Here is a 23,664-nt window from a genome sequence, read left to right on the forward strand (position 1 = left end):
CAACATTATTGGCCCTTCCTCAGTAAGACAGATTTGAAATAGTTTTTGCATAGTGTAGTGGATCTGACCAGATAGAAAACATAATGGATAGACAGGAAATTAGACCTGGACAGAGTCTATGCCACTTCCTGCCAATCTTCACAGGGGCTGTCAAAATGGCATCCACATTCTAAGTTCCCTTATTTGTTCACTATAAGTATCAATATAGATTAAAGGCCCTTTATACTTACTTTTCTTAATATTAGAAATCCAAGAATTTCTCGAACACCTACCATGAGCCAGGAATTATGTGATGCCCTTTGCATGTAACCCCTCACTTTTACATTATTCTATTTTGTAGTAGAGGAAGGAGAGTGTCACAGAAATTACATCAATTGTCGGAGACTAAATCACTCTTAATCAGCAGATGGGATTTGAATGTAAGTCTGTCAAAATCCAAACATTTGCTCTTTCACGTAAACCACAGTCCTGTAGTTACATTCTTACTGGGATGGAAGGACTTTGCCATGTGAACTATCCACCCCCAAATTGCCTTCATTATGGAACCCTATCAAAGGCTTTTGCAAAAATCTAAATAAATCATGAAGACTGTATTCCATTTTTTGAAATCTTTATTTTGCTTCTCAAAGGATTCCATGGAGCCAAAGAGATGGTCAATGGAATCCTTTGGTCATGCCAGCTCAGTCTCCATTCCAAAGCAAAGGCCCCCAAGAAGGATTGAGCAGAAGGTCACTTTTCTATAACATTCAGGTGCCATGCAACTATTTTCCTGCAGCAATTGGACAGTTTTTTCCAATATCTTGTTGAAATCACTCTGAATATAGTGAAAATATTTTCACTCTGAAAATCACTCAGAAAAAACTATATAATGTGAAACTATATCATGTGAAATGTTAATTATCTACTTCAAACTGTTTTTCTTTTTAAAAATTATTTTGGATTTATAAAAATAATATATTTATTGTAAAACATTGAAACAATGAAAAAGTATGGAGATATAAAAGTGAGCATTCTCATTTATAGCCCATTTTACTCATGCTCACCTTAGGAAGTAACCATGGTAATATTAGAGGGTCCGTGCTTTTCAGCCTGCACCCCCCTGCACACATGTGCGCGCGCACACACACACACACACACACACAACTATGTGGCTTTTCTTTTGTACAAAAATGAGAGCATAGTCTGCATTTCATCTGCAATTTGCAACTTAATACATCTCACGTAGGCTTTTATGTCCATCAGTCATATTTTTGTTTGCTTATCACTCATAAATGGGAATAACACTGTTTTCCTCTCCTTAATCTTATAATTTTGCTGGAGGATAAATCATACGTTAAAAGATATTCAAAGATTTTTTTAAAATGGTACCTGAGGTTTTGCCCTGGCCACTGAAGTATTATTTTACAGGGAGACGTTACACAGATTAGGTGGGGAGTTCCAAAGAGAATAATGACAAGGAAATAATTTCTCGTTTTCCCACTCTGAATGGGACACTTCGTGATCTGCATATTATAAAAACATGAAAGTGAGGTCAGGCTTGGCAGGGAAATTGCTGGCTACAAGCTTTTAGGACAATTAAGAAACAGCAGGATCATTCTGGCAGGAGCTTCAACCAGTTGGCAGAAAAATGCCTCTTCGGCTCCTATGGTGACTGGCAATTCCAAGTAAATAGCTAAAATTGCCTTTCATGTCTGTCGGCAACTTATTTCTTGAAGTTTTTAAGTCTTGTTGAGTTTTCTTTGATGATGCGGTATCTTCTCTATTAGGGCAAACCTAATATCTACAAAGATAATTTCAACTCTAATAGCATGAAAATTCACCTGTTTTCAGAACTAGGAATCCTTGAAAACTTGCTCAAGTCTAGAAATGAAATTTTTCTCTCAAAGTTTTTTTCTTTAAGGCTTTGTTACCATATATAAGGCTATGTTTTACATGATTAGTGACATACTAATAGGCATTTTGAAATATTAAAAATAGCTCACAGACCCCTGTTATTATCTTTGGTGAAGTCCAAGGACTTGGAACCCTAGGTTGGACATTATTAACTTAAAATGTCCTTATTCACTGAAATTATAAGCTGTCAATAAATATTATTTTTCTTCCCACTTCAATTTTCTGTTCTCTCTGAAGCTACATTGCTCCTCCTACCCCCAATACCTAGCCAGGGCAACCAATAATTGCTTGTTGGCTCACTGCTGAAGCCTAAAGTTGAGAGGCTGCAGAGTGTAGTGGTTGAGTGTGGGCCTGGAGTTCCAGTGGCTGGTCCAAAGCCAAGCTCTACCACATGTTCATGTACAGCCTCCATAGAGTAGACAAGATGGTGGCACCTCCCTCACAAGCTTATTGAGAAAATTAATGAATCCACATAACAAAGCACCTAGAACCCTGCCTGGACCATAAAGTGTGAGTTATTAGTTTATCTTCTGTATTTAAGGCCACCTTTTTCAACTTTTGTAATCAGAAGAAGTTAGTAACTACTTATGCTTCTAAAGGAAAATCTCCTCTTGTTTCCTGTGTCAAAACAGAGAGAGGAAGAAGATACCGTAAGTCTGATCACTTTTTCTCTCTCCTATATTAGGTCAGGTAAGGGTGGGGTTTTGAAGCCAGGCTGCTCGGGGTGGCAACTCACCAGCTTGTACCATGAACAAGTTTCCTAACCTTCCCAAGCCTCAGTTTCCTTATCTGCCTAAGGGGATAACAGTCTCCCTGGTCATGGGACAGTCTCCCTGGTCAAGATCAAGACAGTGTGAATAAAGTATTTACACATAGTAAGTGCTCTATGTAATTAACTAGTGAGTTGATTCAAATGCAGCAAATTTAAATCCATCTACCAAGCACCTACGATGTGCCCACTCTATGTAGGGACTTTGTTTATCCAGAACCTTTCAAGGAACACTCATTATATGCCCTTAACTAACGCAGAGATAAGGCTTTGAAAATGTGTATTAGTGTTTAGAGGTAGAAGGCGATAGAGCTGGAACGTGATCCAGGTCTTCTGAATCACAGGCTGGTATCCTTTCTTCTCTACCCCCGAATTTCCCCATGCCCTATGAACATCTGATTAACCCAAGACTCTCAGGGTCGATAATTAAGAAACAAGGTGGAGGGACTGTTAGTCTCTGCCTTCTGTTTGTTAGAAGCTTTCTCGATTTTTTCATGACTGATGCATATGTACATGCACAGTATACTTTTCGATTTTTTGCACAATATCCTTTTAACAGTTAAACAATATAACAAAGGTTTTTCACAGTCAGACTCTTGGGTTCTTTCTCTTCAAAGTTTCGTGGACTTTTTAGAATGTCTAAATGACCCTGAAAGTTTTTAACCAGGAGCGTTTTTCCTTTTTCATTGATTCTGAAACAGTGAGTTGACTCCTCTCTCCTTCCTGGAAGCCTTTTTAAGTCATTACAAATAGCATTTATCTTTATAGTTAAGTGACCTTTAGCGCAAACGTCTCTTTCTTCTTCCTGGGATGGGATCTGCCATCATTCTCCTGGAACACAAAGGCCTCCACTAGATTGATTTATCCTGCTGAGGCTTTGGAAGGGATCTCCTCTTCTCTGACCACGTCTGAATTTAAACGTTGGGGGAAAATATTTAATAACAAGGCCTCTCTTTTCCCAGTTTTCCTTGGAGTTGTTTTTTGAAGAGGCAGTTATTCTAACATCTGCTTGGAAAACTCTATTGTCCCCAGTCAGAAAATATGGCTTTGTATCTTTTAGCCAATTATTTCTTATCTTTGGCTACTTCTGCTCTTTTTAAATTCAAATCAGCCAGCATCTGTTCCCAGGATTCTGTGCCAAGGTGCCACCCAGCTCAGAGAAACTAATCTTTGATCTTTTTCTTTTCTCCGGCTTGGTACCACACATTAGTTACCATCCCAAAGTCTCCCACGTTCTCATGATTTCCTTTGTAAATTTATTTGGGATTTAAAAAAGAAAACTTAAAAAAAGGAGAGCTATGAAGCTTATTCATATTTAATGCTGTATGAAGGTAGCCAAAGCTTTGTGGTCCTCAGGTTTGGTGTCTTCTGCCTGGATGTTGTGTATGTCTTCATGGGGAGAGAGCTGCCAACTTTGCACAGAGCAGAGGATTTTCAGTATTGGCTCCTCCCGTATCCTGGGTCCCTGATAAATTTCCCAGGTGGCTTTTTCATATCATGGGCATAACGGTGGAGCCCACCTCCAAAGATCAAAATTAATGTCAAGGGAGAGGCTCAGGCGGCACCTGCTGTACCGAGACAGTCTCTGATATCCTCAGCTACTTTCCTTTAGTGTCTTGGTACAAATAGGGCCCCTCTGAAACAGAACTCACGATGGTTTTGTAGTTTCACACTGGCATGGAATTTTGGTCCAATGTTTGAAGAAAATCTTCTATTTATGCATGAGGAGCCTTCTGAATTCTGAATCATGGTTGCAGGCATTTTTAGAGTGAGAGTTGTGTAACTCGTGGAAGTTGGAGTAAAACGGTTTTGAAAAGTGCTGCTAAGGACTTTTCAGTCACTCAGTCATTCAGTCCACAAACATTCGTTGAATGCCTCCTCTATGTCAGATACTACATGAGACCCCAGCAGTAGAGCAGCAGGGAAAGCAGACAGGGAGAGCCCCGTCTTCCCGAGGCTTGGAGCCCAGCTGATACCTTCTGTTAACGCAGGAGCAGTTTGAATATGAGTTGTGGCTTTTCCAAGTCAGGTGTAAAGCTTGTCACTTGCCTTGAAGCTAGCTACATTAAAAGGCTGATTCCCAGATAAATCCCTATTGAAAAGATTCTATAATTTCCAGGAAGATGATATCTCCTGGGCATTTTGCTAAGGAATCAGACCTTTTTAACCCAGAGCCGAGAATGTGAATAAGTTGGTCCCTTCTTGGTATGGAGAACAGTGGTCGGTCTGAAACAAACATTGGCAAACTACTACCTGGGGGCCACACCACCTGTTTATGTGACCTTGCAAATGAACAGTAGCTTTTACATTTTTAAGCACTTGAAAAAAAATTAAGAATATTTTCTGACACCTGAAAACTATATGAAACTCAGATTTGAGTGTCCATAATAAAGTTTTATTGGCCCACTGTGCCCATTCCTTTATATGTTGCCTATGGCTGCTTTTGTGCTGTGGTGGGCGAGCCGGGGGATCACAGGAGAGACTGTATAGTTTGCAAAGCCTAAAGTATTTATTACTTGGCCCTTTGAAGAAAATATTTTCTGACTTCTCATCTAAGAGACTTTCTAATGCTGTCACTTCACACCGCATGACTGTGGTCACCTCTTGAGATGCTGAGAGATGCATTAATCCCAAACTGCCCCTTCCCTCTGTATGACATGAAAAATAGAGAAAAGTATAAGAAAAAAAAGAATGACATAGTTTTGAATTTTCTTAAGCTGCAAACTTGCGAGAAATAGCACATTATTTTCCATAATGAAGCTGAACGTGCTTAGTGTTAGAACATGCACTCTTATTCATTCCTACAAAACCTCTGTGTTTTGTCTTTTCATCCAAGTTCAGTTAATTCTGGATTTTCTCTCTTGTTTTCCTTCTCTGCTAGCATGGGGAACCTAGGTGGCATCCTGCCAAGGGTGCCTGTCCTGGGATGCAGCCCATCTCTGGCTACTGGCATTCTGGGAGTGTCCAGGACCCTATTTGGTCTGGCTGCCTTCTGCTGCAATGTCTTTTTATCATTTCTGCCAGATACTTCCAAGGCTGATGAGTGCTCTGCTACTCCTGAGCCCCTTTTGGGTATGGAGAAACTTGCGCTCTTCCATGTTGCTCTAGGGCTGCTGGAAATCAATTGACCACTCAGCCTTCTCTGGCCCCAGTAGCCAAGAACTCTGGGAGGAGAATCAGGTCTGTGTGACAATAATGCCCTTGCACTTAAGAATGGCATCCTTCCTCTTCACACAGCCAGCTTCCGGGACGGACACTCCCCCAGGCTGGCTGCTGCTCCATTGGCCTTGGTGTTGGAAGAACTGGATGTGTTCTCTTTCAGTGCTGTGCTCTGAGGCAGGTGGGGAGGGGGGAGGCATAGGCTTCTGCTTGATAGGCCTTTCAGAAAGGAGCCTATTTGTCTTTCCCAGTTCTGTACATGTTCCAGCCAGCTCAAGTCAGACCTATTGGCTCTGCTTGATTCAGCAACTTCAGGCTCTGGTTAGGCCAGATGGAAAATCAGTCCTGGAAAAACGAAAATGTGAAAAACCAAGGCAGAGAAGGTCATTCACCCCCTCATAAATCTAAACACACTAAGTCCATTGAAGGACTTGCCAGGAAAATGCTATTTTCAGTTTTCTCTGTGGGTTCAATTTATCTTTACTAATAAGTAGTCAAGTTGAATTAGATCCAGAACCAGATACAATTCACCCCTTTTTTCCTTGAAGGGAGTTACCCCAACCTTCCTGTCAGAGACCTGGCTCTTCCATCCTAAGGACTGGTGTTGTCCGAGTTAGGACTTATAGAAGATCTTCCTTTAAGATCTCTGAATTAAGTGCACTGAGGTTTCCCTTTCTGAAATAAATGACCAATTGCCTCTTTCCTGCTCTATCTCATTAAGGATGAGAAACAGTTACTCAGGATTGCACTTTACTTCGCTGGGTTTTGCTTCTCAAATTGGCAATTTTCCTGCATCTTATGATCTACCTTGGCCTGAAGCACAGCCTCATCCATCATCCTGACCATTCAAATTTAGAGTTTTGAAAGATATGTAATAAAATAATGGAGTATGACGAAGGACACAACTATCCAGGCAACTTGGGTGGCCCAATCAACCCTAGTGTCAATGAGGTGGTTGGAATGGGCACTGGAATGCCCACACCTCCATAATATTACCATATTCGTGTGTAAAGATAAAATACACAATGTATTAAAGCATTCCCCAAGCTTTTGTGGGCAAGAATCAGAGCTCCCATCCTATGAGGATATGAGCAGAGTAGAAGAGAGCATTCAGGTCTATTTCCCATCTGAATGGCAAACTGGAAATTGGTTTCTGCTTTTCCATATGGAAATGACTTGTTTCCCACATGGGTTGCATAAATAAGAACAGCTGTCCTGAGGCTGATCCTTTCAGGACAGAGTGAGAGGAACCTTTCCTTTGAACTCCCTGTGGTAGTCTTAATATAGAATCACAAATTCTTTGATATGCCTCCCTTCCACAGGTGGGCCCTAGCTCCCCACTCCTTGAGTGTGAGCGGGACTTAGTAACTCACTTATAATATACAGCATGCAGCAGGTGTGACCTTGTGTCACTTACAAAGATTTGGACATGAAAGGTACTATGGCTTCCTCTTTGCTCTCTCTTGGATCACTCACTCTGGCAATCCAGCTGTCATGTCATGAGAACACTAAAGGAGTCCTATGAAGAGGACCACATGTTGGGGAACTGATGTCACTGCCAAGAACCAATAAGAAACTGTGGCCTTTTGCCAACAGCCGTATGAGTGAGCCACGCTGGATATAGATTCTTCAGCCTCAGTTAAGTCTTTAGATGACACAGCCCTGGCCAACATCTTAACTGCAATCCCACAAGAGAACCTGAACCAGAGCCCCTGAGCCAAGCTGTTCACAAATTCCTAACCCACAGGAGCCATGAAATCATAAATGTTTGTTGTGTAAAAGCTACTGAGTTTTAAACTCATTTACTGTGTAGCAATAGATAATTAACAAAGCTCCCCTTTGAGAACACTTCATTTGTAGTAAAAATTTTATTATAAATGTTATTTATGTTACATACCTTTATGTTTCCTGGTCATAAAAAAATATCTGGTCAGCTTTCCAGAGCAATAGGGCTGATAAAAATGAATTACCATATTAGTTTAAACCTGAGCTGCATGAACTTGATCAGACATGTTCCTAGATAATTTAGTGATATATTCAAATGCTCCTCAGTGTAGATTACTTGAGTGGACAAAGAGAAAGAGGGGTCCAGGTTATCAATTTCACTTCATTGTAATAACAGAGTTAAGAGGATACTGTGATGGTTTTATCATATGCCTGCAAATTCTTTGACACCCCTTTCATTGAGAGTCTGGTATCTCTGTCCCCTCCTGTAGAATCTGAGCTAACTGTAGTGACTTGTTTATAACCAGAAGGTGGCTCATTCAACAGCCAACTGAAGTCTCAGGTGTCAGCCAGGAGCAACTACTAGACATGTGAGCAGCAAAGACAGCCCCCCACCCCCCATGATTTCTATCCCCAACCGGCAAGTTACTTCCAACTGTCAAGTCATTCCCTAGTTTAAGTCTTCTGACTTGAGACCCCAGATATTCATGGAGCAAGTTCCAGGAGCCTATTAAAATGGGTGTTTCATGTCACGAAGGTTTGTTACGTAGCAATAGTAACCAGAAGGGACACGCAGAAACAGTTTTTCTACATCTTTCAAATTAGTTGAAAACAATCCAATTTGGAGACAAGAACTAATTAGCTAACTGAATTGAAGTGATGACCTTTAAAGGACTTGACTTCAGGGCAAAATGTAAGGTTCAGTAGGAAGGTGGCAACGTGAGAGACCAAGTGGAGAAATACAATACGGTTTTTGCTATGTTGTAGTTTTTGTTGCAAATTGCAGCTCTCTGTGGAAAACGTTAAAAAGCTCGTTAGGCAGCATGCATAGAGATTGAAACGGTAAGCATAAATTTCATCTTTGAGTCTTTTCCCCCACTTTAAAAATAATTGCAATTGTGAAAAATTTCAAACACAGAGAAATACATCCGAGTATTCACCACTACCACCGAGAATTCATCCAAGGTTAATGCTTTTGGACGTATTTGCTTGGAATCTATTTTTAAATAAGAAATCAGTGGATAGATACATGTCGAGCTTCCCCCTCCTACCAATTCCAATTGATGCTGTCCCCAGAGGTAACTGCTATCTTGGAGTTCGTGTTTCTCCCTTGCCTTTGCCTTTTAATTATTTTAAGAACAATTATTTCTGAAAGTTATCTTATAATTGCATTTTTGAGAGCTGGCTTTAATGATGCTGTCATTAATAAATAAGTTGATTTGGTTAAGGTGCTACAGATAAATGTTTGCTCTCTCACTTACAAATGGATTAAAAATCCTAGGATACATGCTCTCCATCTAGTGGTAAAAACTGGATAACCGTAAGTTCACATATGTCTGATGTAGAGGAATGAATGCATCTAAAGTGACTTTTATGGACAGGACACTCTTCTAGTCTCTGTGGGGAATATGAAGAGGGACACATCACTGACTCCAGCCCTCAGGGTGCTCACTATCTATGGAAGATTTACCATGTGCTCAGCAGCCACGTGAGAAATAGGGAGGCTCAGAGAGGTCAGGCAACTTGCTCAAGGTCATACAACTACTGAGTGGCAGTATAGTGATCTAAACTCTTTCTGTTCTTTAAGCCAAAAACCTTGATGGAAATTTAAAACATTTTATATGAAAACAGATACAGATTTTTTTTTAATGAAGCAGAATACAAATTTTGATGAATTGTAGGGCTTAAAGAAAAGTCTTCAAATAAATTTGGTCCACAACCCCTATTCTAGGAATTTCTACGTTTAGGAGTCCATGGAGGGAAGACGTTGACAAACTCTGCCTGGGGATGGCATTCTAGTGTAGACCAGGAGATGGTTTAGAAGGGGGAGTGGGACACTTGAAAGACCACTAGCAGCCATGATATTTAAAAATATCATTTGGATCAGTGGGCACTGACCAGTCAGAATGAGTTTCTGATAAAATCAGATACTGAATATATCAACCAGTTTAGCCATAATGTGCTTGCCATCTTCTTTGTGAAAAAAAAAGAAAAAGAAAAAAGAAAAAGGAAAAGCTTGTGTATTTTAGATAAGGGAACACATTTAAAGAAAGACAAGAATTTATAAACAAGACACTGAGAGTTCCTTTAACATGTCCCAAACCTCTTTTTCCTCTTCTATTTTCCTGCCTCTATTAGACTTTCAAGCTAGAAACTTTTACATTGCTCTTCACTTAGTTTCTCAGTTAAGTTAAAAAGAATCCTATCTTGATTTCTGTCCCTCATCCCCTTGGTTCCTAGTCCTACTTTGAGGGAGAAAGAGAGAATAAGAAATGCCTGGGGCACAAAGCCAAGAAGATATGGATTCTTTGGGAGGGAACTTTTCTAAATGGAAGAATAGGATGGTTATGGGTGTGGTTAGGGCAAAAAAAAAAAAGGTGGTAATCACATAATGGATAAGGGAGAGTGCAAGATGTTAAGGTCAGAGACATAATCAGAGGTCAGGCTGTGGGAATCATGGGAGGCCAGTTATGTGGCTTATGTTTTATTCTAAGTGCAGTTGGGAGCCATGGAGGATTTTTGTTGGTAGGGGAGGGGCATGTGTTAAGATATAATTTGTATTTTTAAAAAGTTACTCTAGCTATGACAACAAAATCTTGTAGGTCAAGACTGGAAGTAGGGAGATCAGGGGCTTCTACAATGCTACAGCAACAAGATGGTGGTAGACTGGATAGGAGCCATAGTGGGCACGGAAGCAAGGGGATAGATTTGAAATATCATCGACAGGTAGAGTTTATAGGGAGTCATCTGATATTATTTAGTCCAACTTTTCACATTGCAGATGAGGAAACTGGGGCTCAGGGAAGTAATGTTGAGTCACCATTTATAAATGGCAGAACCACAACTCTGACATAGGCTCTTAATTCCCAGCTTAAAGAATTTCCCATTGTACTACATAACTTTGTATGTCTTTTATTAATCTGTGCACACCTTTATCTCTCTCACCTGATTCTAAATTTCCCAAAAAGCTGAGAAGTTGCCTTAGACTTAAACAATTGATTAATTCAATTTGTATTTTGAAAGGCTTGTACCAACAAGTCACATGGTAGATGAAATGTTGTAAGACAAAGTTCTACACTTCCAGGATCACCCCATCCTAGGCACAGAGAAAGAGCTTCTTGATATATCTTCAATTAAAATGATGTCGAAAAACATACAAGGTTCCAACCTACATCAAGCAAAATCCCACTGAGATTCAGATTCTAAGAGAACTTCAGGATCTTGTTTGAGTTAAGAGAGGGAAATACTAGAGGAAATTCACATTAGCTTTTTATGGAACATAACAGCCCTTGCAGGAACTGTCCCAAGGGAAAGTTGAAAGAGTGTTTGCATAATCTCTTGCCCCAACTCTAAACTCAGGGAGGACTTCACATGGGTTTAGCTGAGGATCCACATGCCCTTCCCAAGGCTTGGCCATGGAGACCTGTGGAAAGGGTGACAGAATGAGAATTAATCCTGGGGAAACTCTTTTCACTTCTGCCTGTGGAATAGTAAAACAGCATTGGCCAAGCCTTCATCTTAGGAGCTGTTTTTATCCAGCAGGATAAGCAGGGCCAGGTGGAAGCTCAGGGGAAAGCAAACGAAGGGGCTGATTTTTCATAATTAGTTCTGTCTTGGGCTTCAGATTAAAATCAGGGAAAAGAGAGAGAGGCTTCGAGTTCACATGTTGTTTAATCTAATTCAATAAGATGAGGGATTAAGGACGTAACCAAGAATCAATCACAACCAGAGATTAAGTCATAACCGGGAATAAAAAATGTTCATTTAATTTGATCATTTCCTATGTTATCTCATTTAGGAGACCATGCTTGACAAGTAACAACTGACGGGATGTGCAGATTCAGTCCAGGTAAGGGAACCCTTCCCATCTGTGTAGTTGGCAGAATTGAATGCAGCCATCTGGAAAACCTCTAATAAAAAGATGCCACTTGGTTTCAGAGAGAATGCCAAACACCTGTGTCTATTATTAATATGAAGTCATTGAAAATTAGCTTTGAATAGCTCAGGTACTAATGACAAGTGAATTTATTTATTTATTTTTTTACTTTTTTTTTTTTTTTTTTTTTTTTTTATGATAGTCACACAGAGAGAGAGAGAGCGAGGCAGAGACACAGGCAGAGGGAGAAGCAGGTTCCATGCACCAGGAGCCTGACATGGGATTCGATCCCGGCTCTCCAGGATCGCGCCCTGGGCCAAAGGCAGGCGCCAAACCGCTGCGCCACCCAGGGATCCCGACAAGTGAATTTAAAATTATTCCTTGTACCTTATACTTCTCCTTTCTCTAGTTAAGCACAGCGGGGGTAGGGTAAGGCTCTCCTTAGGACAGATCTGTTTTCTGTGCTCTTAGCTTCTTATTCTGTGTCCTTTTCCTTCCCTCTCTGGTATCTGGTGCCTTTTTGCTGCAAATAGGGTTTCTGGGGCTCCCTGGTCAGGTTCACCCCCCCCAAACAATGTCTAATGCTCCCAAGTTACTCCTTTTTTCTCCATTGAGTCCATAAATCCTCCCACTTCCTCAGGACACTGATCTCATGCATCTGTTTGAAGGGAAGCCATGTGACTGAACTTACTCATGGTGCATGTCTTAATGTGCTAACTCATCCATCCTCTACATGGAAAGACCTTAATGGTAGAATGTAGGGGGAACAGGGGACCATGTCACAACACTTCTGTCACTATCAGGTACTCTTATTTTCATTGCCCTTATCACAATTTGTAATTTCGTAACTGTGTAATTAATTGACTGCTTTCTTTCAATTAGATGACAAACTCTGTAGGGTTGGGCCCGTGTTCATGTGCATTTCTCAGCCCAAGGAAACGGGTCCATAACTGACACAAAGGAGGAGACTCGTAACTAGCTGTGTGAATGAATGAGTAAATAAATAAATGAATACAGGTAAGAATGTACCCTGTTCCATACATGCTCAAAAGGGCAAAAGTTTAAAAACGTAGTGACACCATCTCAAAAAACAGAGGTCCTTATAGGAGGTGAAAAATTACTAGGGCTTTGTTTAAAAAGATAATGCTGTATACAAATTTCTTTAAATTAAAAAAGAAGAAAACTCATTGAGGCTGGCAGGTAAGTGTCAAAGAAGCAAATCCCAATTAGTTAATACCCCTTGCTTGCAGGGTATCACTTCTCAGCTCAGAAAATGAATCAATACCACTCTTTCCTCTCTCTCTCCCCTCTGCTCTAATGAGATGAAGGATTTGGAAACAGAATAGCTAGCCTGAGCCCTATGTGTTCTGCTCTCCCTCTGACACCTGAGTCCCCTACCCTTTGCAGACCCTCTCTAACTACTTCATGCTTTTTTTCCCTCTGGCTATCTTGGTAATGAGACACAGGGATACGACATTGGATGTAAAATTTACCACCTTTGGTAATTTACTTTACCAGTGCAGAGTAGCCTGCACTGCAGAAGTATCCTCGTTCTGCTTGAGTTACTATGAAAATGAGACAAAATAAGTGAAAACATGGAAGTTTTTTTTCCTCTTTTCTTCTTAGTTCATAAAACATTTGTAAACCACAGCTGTCCAGCAAGGATCTCTCTTTATCTCCTGGCATAAAAAATGAAGGCTAAAATGTTTGTAATTAATTAAGCTGGAAGATAGCTGGGGTTGGAAATGTACATATGTGTCAGGGAGCTAAGAAATTCTAAGAGGCAATAGCCTGTGGCTCCCCAAGGTAAAGACTTCTTAAAGAGGGTGATTTATCTTTAAAGCATCACTCAGGTGCCTTTTTTATATTTCTACTGTTGCTATGGAAATCACCCTTGTAAGTACATGTGGAAATGTAGAATATGTTGCCAGATGCATAAATATGGGGGTGCAAGCAAGTGGCAGGCATGTTGACACTTGTCTGTGTCCAGCTTTGGACCTGAGGGAAAAGAACTAGAATCTGGGTGAGGAAGAAAGAAGGAGTGCTATGGGATAGGCATCACCACAGATAACTTAGCGCCTGATAGACTCTAAGACCTTCTGGAATATCCAGGCCTCTATTACTTAGGCTGACCATTATGTCTGTTGTCTCAGCGTTTCCATTAACAGCATCTCTTTTCATTGCCAATATCTTCCTGGTTTAGTCGATAAATCAAATATAAGAATATAATAAGAATTCTAAGAATCTAATTTCCCCCACACAATAGAAGCATCACTGAAATGATCTCATCAGAGCTAGGATTATATTTTATGCACAGGACTTAAGTCATGAATACAGTTACTCTCTGAGAAGAAACCATCCCTTCCTTTCTTTACACTTCTTTCACTTATACCACAGCTTCAATTGATCAGTTGTGTCTCCCTTTAACCCTCCCCCCCAAAAAAAGAAGCCATCTCTTACCATTTCACAAGAGAGAGTAAAGCTGAATTGAGTCGTAGATACTGGAAGTCAGCAAGGCTCATTCATCAGTGAATCAACTAGGTCTTATATGTGTTAGCCTCCCAGATTACATATTTCAAAAATGTGGTGCAAGAAAAAAATAAATTTCTGCCTATCCTGAAGGTGCATCATTAATAGTTTCTAGCTGTGAGAAACTTAAATACAAAAGGGCACTGGGAACATTGCAGAATTCTTGGGGAAGGCTGGAAAAACACGTTGAGAAAATGAACAGGCACAAAGTAGAGTTGGGCAGCCTGTCCTCAGCCGAGATCAATGCCATAGAAGTTGTCCAACATGGACACTGCCTCCCTGCTATTGGGCATTGGACCGCACTGGAGTCACCAAGGCCATGGCTGCCCCTACAGACTAGATGTTGTTGCCTCTGCTGCCACCATCAGTATGGATAATCCATGATCCCTTCTTTGACTCATTAGTTTCTGATTCTCAGTCCCAGATGCATGAGCCATGCCTAGTTTGGGTGCTGGGGCTCTAACTAGAAAAGTGAATATCAACCCTTTGCAGCTCCCATAAGAGGAGCTTTCTGTCTTCCCCTAATTTCACAAACATAGGAAGGAAATTCAGATGTTCTACAATAAAAAAAAAAGGGGGGGGGGAAATGGTGAGTATGAAATCTGAGAACGTTAAGGGCCTTAATATATAATCTTCCAAAATAAGATCCTAAAAGTCTATTGAAATCAAGGTCAAATGAAGCCTTAAAGCTGACTCCCTTGGGTTTTTAAAAAGAGGAGATAATTTTCAATTGTCCCAGGGTATGGCTGTTAGGCTAACAGAGGAAAGGGAAAGGAGGAACAAAGGATGCTTATTAAAATTCTCGGGGACAGGGAAAGTTCACGGTCTTGGATGGAGGAGGGGGGCAGAGTTGCCAAATTTGCACCATTATCTGCCAGGAATCCCAAGCAACCACAGAGGGAGGGGAACATAATAAAAGGATGAGAAAGTAAGGAGCCAGGGAGGCACAGAATTCCACTCATAGAGAGAGGGTAAGGATGTGGCCTGCAGTTGTGACAGGAATGCTAAGGTGAGCTTTGGGTCACAGGGAGTGGTGTCCTTAGGAAATGTATGAGTGCCACAAACTACAGATTGTGACTCAGAGGCATCCTTGAGGAAAGAGGGGATGAATGGGTGACTGGAGGCAAATGCACGCACCCACACACACCCACACACACACCCGAGTCATCTCACTGTGGGACAGGTCAGCTGTCAGGATGAGAAAACTTGCCAGCGAGTCACGCTGACTACAAGTGGTAGCAACCCGACACTAGTTGGCTCAGGCGGAGGAAAATTTCTCGGAAGGATAAGGGGGAGCCTCATATAAAACGCGGGGGAGGGAGCAGGTGGACCCAAGACACAAATGTCCTCAGGACTGTGTTGTCTGTGTCTGCCTCTCATCACTGCCTGACGTCGCAGACCAGCATCTCTGGCTCCGCGGAGAATAGGATCGCTGCCAGGGCCGAGGTCCCGCCCCATGGCTTCTGCCTCCAGAGGAGAGATGACCCCTTTGCATCCCGGTTCTGTAGAAACACCCAAACGAGCCTGGCTCCCCCTGCCAGGTAGGCCAGTTTAAGTTTCTGATGGTTTTAAAGGACAATTGCTAGGGGTGAGCAAACTGCTAACATTTTTGCCTTGTCCTGTGGGCAGTTGACTGTGGATAGGAAGGCGGGCCCTGATCCCTCCACCTTGGGTTTATTTTCCCCTGGATCTGACAACCAGGCAAGCAACTGGGCTGTGTAACCCACGGGCCTGCTGGGGCGTCCCTGCGAGCGGGCGCTGTTCTCGGAGAAGGGAGCATCACCACAAGCTCAGGTCGGTGTCTGTCTTACCTGAGAATGTGGATGAGAGAATCTGTGCAGTCTTTTCCAGGGAGGAAATCAGTAGGTGGAAAAAGGGACTCGTGACTGTGGTGGTGCTTGGGTGGTGAGGCTCTCATCCCACGCGCAACTTCCTACGCCGCCTTTGCACCGCGCGCTCCCCGCCCCTGGCTGGCCGGTGGGTTTTCAAGGACTGGCTTGGCTTTGGGAAATACAGAGTGAGCTTACGGCTCCCACCTACCGCTTACCCCTCACGGACCTCAGGCCACACAGTTCACATCTGAAAAGCGAAAAAGCAGTGACTAGCCAGTCTGTCTTTATGTTCTAAGCAACGGCCCTGAGAGATTCTTGACTGAACTGACTTAATCACACAGTTGTTTTGATGTTGTACGAACAGAGCCATCATTTGTAGTCTGGGAGAAAGCCCGTGTGCACTTACCAGGCTGATGCCATCCGATGTCAGCTCTATTTCCCAGCCTGGCCAGGCTTTGCTGAAATTAAACCCCACAGAGAACATTTCTGATATTATACTTGTAGTTCTTATTGCTGGGAGGATTTTCACGATGACTTTTAAACAGAACTGGATAACTGGAGAAGGATGGGTGAGCCTGCGAAGCCGCAGTCAAGCTTATCCTGAACTGCCCATGGGAGCTGAGACCGGGAACTGCAGGCCCGATTAGCTATACGTGCTACCAAGCAGCTGGTATGGAGTAATGTGTTAAGGACCCAAGTACATCCATGTTCCCGCCAGCGCTCCAGACGGAGTCATGACCCCCAGCCTTCTTCTATGGAAAACTCAAGACCCACTGTGGAGTCAGCTGTCATTTGTTACTAGAAAGTACCTCAGGTTCATCCTTTCACATTTCTACTTTCACTCCAGTCTCTGACTTTTGGACACATTCTTATTTTTTAAAAATATTAAAAGCTCTGTCCTTTTAGGGATATATGTCAACATGTCAACTGCTTTGTCACATTCTTTGCTAATGTCAATGCCATCAGAATGTAAAAAGCTTTTTACAAGGAATTGCATTTTGAAATGAATGCCACATGAACAGCCAAGCAGAGAGCCAGAAGCTTCTAGTGAAGAGAATGAAAGCAGAACTCTGGTGGAGAGCATTTAAATCCTCCTACGGTTGTGATCTTCCTCACCCTTTCCTAGCCTCCATGGCCAACTGGAACAAAGGTGGTGTTATATTCCCCGCCTTGTGTGTGTGTCAAGGGTCATGCCTGCAGGCACACTTTAGTGTAAGCACCAAACTTTCATCCTTCCCATCCCCACCTTGACAAAGCAGGCACCTCAGGATCCTTTTTCTGCCACCAAAGTCCCCCATGCGAGTGAGAGAAAATCAGATTGCACACGAAAGATTAAACACCACACTTCCCCATTGGCTTCCTGGCACCCTCTGATCTGCTCGGGCTTAGAGATTTCCTGTTTGGAAACCAGATGTTTTGGCCACCTCTTAGTCTATATTTTTAAGTTTATTTTTCACCCCATATCATCAGTAAATTGCGTGTGTAGGTCCATGAATGTGCTTTCCCTGTGTGTGTGTCCCTGTCTGAGATTCCTCTTCCATGCCAACTACGATGGTTCAAGTTCAGAAGCTATTCGATTGGACATTTTTACATCAGAAGAAGCACACAAATGTCTCTCCGAGCCCTGCATTTCAGAACAGTTAGCAGCAGCATGCAGAAAAGTATCCAAGAAGCTATTTCATTTCCATGGCAGCCAGGACCCAGACGCCAAAGCTTTATAGATTAAAATCAATGCCTGAATTGCATTCAGAAAGCCTGAATTGCCTGTCAGCCTTCAGGACCAGCAACGCAATGTGATAAATGAGGTGAAGAGCCTCATCCAGGCAAGGGAGTGCGCGCCGCATTAGCGAGCACTTCTGTGTCTTTTTCAAAGCAGATACCAAATGGAATGAATTACTGGGAAACAGCAAATGAATGTCAAGAATTTGAGATGCAGGGGTTGTAATTTACTAATTACTGGGAAAAGATGAACACAAAGTCAATGTGTGAAAGAATGTGATGGGGGAAGGGTGAAGCACGTGAGACAAAGAAAGTGAAGGCACATGTAGAAGGCTCCTATTTTCTGTCCTCGTAAAAAGTGATGGATTTTCAAGGCATAGATACCTGGGTCACCCCCAACTTGGTCATTGCCAGTCTGTGTCATAAATTGCAATGAGTGGCAGATAAGATAAATAAAGAAATATCTAGATTCGCATCTGGCACACAGTAGGCAGGCAGCAAATGTTAAATCCCCCTTGCCCCAGCCCCCATTCAATTCCTTTTTCACTTAGTACAGGAATCACAGCACTTGGGACATGAGTGATTTTGCTCAGTGATTCAGTGTTAGAGAATGAGCCTCACTGCCTCCCATAGCAGATCAACAGTGAAAGACAGTAAGGCAAGGATGGACGACTAAAGCATTGAGAACCCCACAGAGAAGCATTCAGAAAGTATGGGCTGACTGAATCATACAACTTTTGATGCTATCCTCTGCCTGTTGGTGCAGACCTGTCCAATGGCAAAATAACAACGTATGCTTTCATTCTCCAGTGTCCTTGCCTCTCTTCGATGACATTAATGCATTCTCTGAGTCCAGGGGGAGCTGGGCATGTCATTCCAATCAGCCATGTGCTCCTAACAGGGCTGTAGCTTCCAGTGGCCAAGAGGGACTCCCTGGGGTCTCCTCTGCCATGAGGGATAGGAAGGATGCTATCTGAAGAGGAACCATAAAGTAATTGAGTATGACCTGGAGTGGGAGTCAAGACACAGAGAAGCCTGTCCCGGCTCACCCACTAACCAGATGTGGAAAACATGGACTCTGACCAGAGGATCATTTCCCAAACTATTTTTACTAGTTCTTTAAGACACTGTGATAGAAACAGCTTGTTTTTCCTCAATACTTACCACTTCCTTGTTGGTAACAGTACCCTTGATTTTTAGCTATGAATATGGCTGCTCAAGATATAGAGACCACACTTCCTAGCCTTCCTTGCATTTTTGCCATGTGATGAAGTTCTGGCCAATGAGATGAAAGAGTAGACAGGGTGTGCAATTTCTTGGAAGAGTCATTGGAAAGAAGAGTGTGTGTGTCCTTCTACCCTTCGTTCTTCCTGGTGGTATGTGAGTTTGTGGTGGCTGAAACTGGAGCAGCCATCTTGGGCTTTGATATGAAAGCCACATGCTGTGCAGAGTGGAATGATATGACAGAAGGAAACCGGGTCTCTGACATTGCAAGAAGCCATGCCAACCCCAGGCGCTCTAGGTTTCTTTTACATGGGAGACAGAAGGTCACAGTTACTTTGGGTTTTCTGTTAATAGAAACTGAACCTAATCTTAATTAACAGCGATGTTGGGCAGCCTGGGTGGCTCAGCGGTTTAGTGCAGCCTTCAGCCCAGGGTGTGATCCTGGAGACTCGGGATCAAGTCCCATGTCAGGCTCCCTGCATGGAGCCTGCTTCTCCCTCTCCCTGTCTCTCTGTCTCTCTCTGTGTCTCTCATGAATAAATAAATAAAATCTTAAACAAACAAAAAACAAAAAAACAGAGATGTTAATAGATGTTCTACCAAAAAAGTTTCTTTGGGCAAATAAAGTATGGAAATTTTGTGTATTATACGTCCTTTCTAAAGACTTGCAATGCACTCTAGTACATTACAGGATCTAAGAAGTCGTCTATAAAGAACTGTACTCTCTTATGAATTTCTCCCAGAAGGCTAGTGTTCTATAGATCCTTGCAACTCAGAACATGGTCTGTGGACCAGCATCACCCAGGAATTTGCTACAAATGCAGAATCACAGGAAACCTTGGACCCACTGTGTTAGAATCTTCATTTTTCACAAGATTCACAGGTAATCTGCCTACATAGTAAAATCTGAAACACATTGCTACTGATTACAGTGTGGAAAATGGTGTCCTGTGATCCTAGATTTGGGCACAAAAATAGCCACATATTGCCAGGGTATACGTCTGGAGTCCCAGCAGCAAAAGAGCAGTCATGGGTAATTCTCACAGCCACAAACTGGTCCTGAGCTCTGCAGGCTGCTACTATCAACCCCATGAATCCTCAGGGTGATTTCAGCTCTAAGCTTTGAGTCATTTTCAAGGCCATGCCTTTTTTAATTGACACGAATGAATTGAGACCAGAGTCTGTGGCAGCCATCATCTTCCTCTGCTCCCAGCCTACCTCTGCTTCTGTGGGCACTGCTGGGCAGGAGCTGGTCTCCTTCCAGGGTGGCCCCCTGCTACTGCACCCCTGTTTGATCAACTGGTACTTTTCTCCACAAGTTTACTTGGATCTACAGGAGAGTCAGGAGGGACTTCCAGCACACCCAGTGCTACCTGCCAGGGCCTACACAAGCTGCCAGGGGTGTGCTCCAATCAGTCTTTTTCAATCACACACAAGCTCACACGCAGGCACCTAGTCTAGTCAATCAAGGGATCAGCTGAATTAGGTTATATTGTTTGTGTAACAGAAACCAATAGGATCAATCCCATTTGCTTCCTACTTTACAGCTGATCTGGTGGTAGTATGTTAAAAGCTCTGCTAGGCAGTGGTAAAGATTTTGTTCTCTGGAACCAGACTTACTGGGTTTGAATCCAGGCCAACCAGGCACTAGCTGCATGACTTTACTCAAGTTACTTGACCTTAACATCAACAAACCTTGGTTTCCTTGCCTGCAAAACGGAGCTAGAATTTGCATCTGCTTCCTGGATTTGTTGTGAGGATTGCATAAGGAATAAATAAAAAACACTTGGAATAGTTCCTGGTCTATAGGAAGCATTATAAAAATAATAAAAATTTTAAAAATAGATATATTTACATAGGTAATAAGTAATTGCCATTATCATTTGGGGGATTAAAATCTAAATCATGTGGCTAAAAATCTAAAAAAGAGGAAAGAAGTCTAAATATGTCATATGAATTGACATAAAGTATTTCAGGCCCGTTTCTCCCATGGGGTATCAGCTAAACAAATGATTGTCAGTTTCATTAAAACAGAACAGATCATTCGAGCAAACACACATTTAGTGCATGTCTACTGAACATCAAGGTAGGAGGTCTATGCTGGGCACTGTGGGAAATGCAGTGACATAGCGGATAAGGTGCCTGCTCTGTGATTCAGTATGAGAAAGGCATTGGCACAAATATCTTCATTAGATGTTGAAAACGTTGAAAATGCTCTAATATGTTCCATGAAAGTAGAAAAGCACATAGTAATCACAGGTTCCTGTACCAGGAGCTACATATGCACCTTTAGCATACATTCTTTCTTTCGATATTCAAAACAAGTCTATGATGATGGTAAAAATCATTCTCATTTTACAGGTCCATGGGTGGAGCTTCAAAGACCTTCAGAAAATTGCCAAGTTCTAATACCTGCTAAGTCAAAGAGCAGTATTCGAATTCAGGTCCGGCTGCCACCACAACCCTTGCTTTTTCCTTCACACTAGACTGCAAAGAAGAACAAAGCCTTCACAGAGAAAGTGACCTTTCAGTTGGGTCTTGAAAGAGGAGTTGGGTTGTCAGGCAGAGTCAGGAATCAGAGGAGGAGGGCAGACTGTGGTGAGCTGAAGAACGCCCTGGCCCCCTACAGAGGCCGACAAGGCCAGCAGGAGAGGAGACTGGGGCTGGCAGAGATTAAAAGAACTGTGAGACACAGAGATGGGAAGCTTGACAGTCCTGACGTGACAGAGGATCCTAAGTCAGAGATGGAAGAGCTTGGACTGCGTGCCTTGGACCAGCTACTTGCAGGGCCTCAGAGTAGAGGGAGGAGGGCCCAGGGAGAGGTAAGAGGGGGCGCTGAGGTATGAGGCAGCAAGCACACAAGCCCCATTTAGAGACATTCAAAACTTAAAACTCCAAACCAGACAAAATACCCTACTGTACTTGCAAAGCCCAACAAGCCTGCAGTGAGCCTGGCCTTGCCGCGACCAGTTCGTAGTTGCTTTGAGACAGTGGTGTCCCAGGGCAAAAGCAGTGCAAAGCTGGAGTCAAGGAGACCGATGAGGAGGCTGTGTGTGGAGGATGATGAGGCACAGATTGAAGACCTTGGCAGGGGAGCCGATTCTGATGCATGGTTAAGACATTTAAAAACCCTCCTTATCTGTGACTCAACAGCTGGATTTTACATCTGGCTCTATCACTTCCTTGATTATCACTTGCAGTGGGGGAAAGAGACCCATGAACTAAGCCTTACCCATTGTAGGTCTGCTCTTGAAGCTCCTAACATTCAAATGGATGGAATTTCTTTCTGTAATGCTGGCGATGTAACTGCGCGCAGCCTCCCAGCCCACCGGGGTGGGGGCGGGGGACACGAGAGAGAATGGTTAAATAAAAACAGTTCTATTTTGGGCACGTTTTAATGACAACCTCCTCTTCGAAATATTTTTCTTGCAATGCCTTTTCTGTGCAGTGTCATTGGAAGTGTTTTTAATTTCAGAGAGAGGCTGCGGCACAGGATGTTAATCAATGAAATTCTGGCATGCTTTTCTATGAATGTGCCTCATTATTTATATTTACCACTGACAGAGATGAGTGCTTCAGCCCAGGCGATATTATCATTCATGCCTGGTTAATACAGGAAAAAAACAAATGCTGTAGGAAATGCATCCTGATGCTGCTGGGAGGGAGAAGGACCTACTCTAGGTCTCTGGGATATTTCATTGTCCCTAGGCCTTCCCTGTGAGTCACAGGACAGAAATTGGAGGCGGAGAATGCAGAATAGCACAGTCGTCTGGACTAAAAAATAAGTTTGGGCTGAAATGCTGGATAATAGTATTTATGTATTCCTTGCTTGCAGGTTCCTGCAATGCTTTCTGTTCTGTATGCATGGGATGCAGCCAGCAATGCCAGCGTTTTTGTTCCTCTGAATTCCTGTCGTTGGACACTGCCAGGATTTAGGGTGGGGTCAGCCCGGGGCCATTTTAGCCCCAATAAAGGTCTGTTTTATTAAAGGCCTGCTTGTCCCTTGCCTGTTTACTGCTGCCTAATACAACACTTTCTTTATCTCTTTTTGGCGCCGCCCCAAAGAAAGCAGCGAGACTTGCTGCCTTGGGATTCTAGCTTCTATCTTCAGTCTGGTCGCCTGGGGTTTAGGGGCTCAAAAGGGGAAAAGCTAGAGCACAGCATTTAGGACAGAAGTCCCTGTGTGCCGTAATCGATGCAGGGCAGCCGCATGGATGACCAGGATGCTTCTGAGCCTCGCTGTTGCGTGGTTTCTGCCCCCAGCAGTGGGAGAACCTGCGGTGTCACTCACATGCTCCCCTGCCTCTGCCTACTCCGGGGACAAGATGCCGAGCCCAGGGACTGGGAACCTGCCAGGTGTTTCCCTGGGAGACCTAGCTAGTACCTGGGAATGTGCACTCTGATTTTATCTGAATGATTACCCTGTTTTCACCCACTTCTCTGGTCCGGGTGGCCACTGGGCTAACAGGTCGGGTCACCTGTAAGCAGAGTTGGCATCCTGAGTGTGCGCCCTGGGAGGTTGCACAGGGCTCCACACTGTAAAGCGCCCCCCGTCTTATGTATGGGTTTAATGTATGTAAGTATTTCTTAGCACTTTTTAAAAAAGATTTTATTTATTTATTCATGAGAGACACACAGAAAGAGGCAGAGACATAGGCAGAGAGAGAAGCAGGCTCTCTGTGGGGAGACCGATGGTGGACTCAATCCCAGGATCCCTC

At 42.9% G+C, this 23,664-nt stretch overlaps 2 long non-coding RNA genes across 3 annotated transcripts in view; one reads left to right on the top strand and one right to left on the bottom strand.

The window, feature by feature from the left end:
• Window positions 1-593: 593 nt before the first annotated feature.
• Window positions 594-23,664, bottom strand: part of LOC140620601 (uncharacterized) — a 43,881-nt gene continuing 20,810 nt past the window's right edge. Inside the window, exon 4 of the long non-coding RNA XR_012020342.1 lies at window positions 594-6,166. This is a non-coding gene — a long non-coding RNA (uncharacterized lncRNA). The remainder of the gene's footprint in view (window positions 6,167-23,664) is intronic.
• On the top strand, window positions 15,472-22,935 carry LOC140621157 (uncharacterized). Of its 2 annotated transcripts, none has more exons than XR_012020888.1 (3): window positions 15,472-15,712; window positions 21,308-21,390; window positions 22,782-22,935. It is a non-coding gene; the product is annotated as an uncharacterized lncRNA (long non-coding RNA). The 2 variants fall into 2 exon arrangements; XR_012020887.1 differs by having other exon boundaries at window positions 15,499-15,712; window positions 21,308-21,768.

Source organism: Canis lupus, chromosome 29 (genome assembly GCF_048164855.1).
Source record: "Canis lupus baileyi chromosome 29, mCanLup2.hap1, whole genome shotgun sequence".
Taxonomy (NCBI): domain Eukaryota; kingdom Metazoa; phylum Chordata; class Mammalia; order Carnivora; family Canidae; genus Canis; species Canis lupus.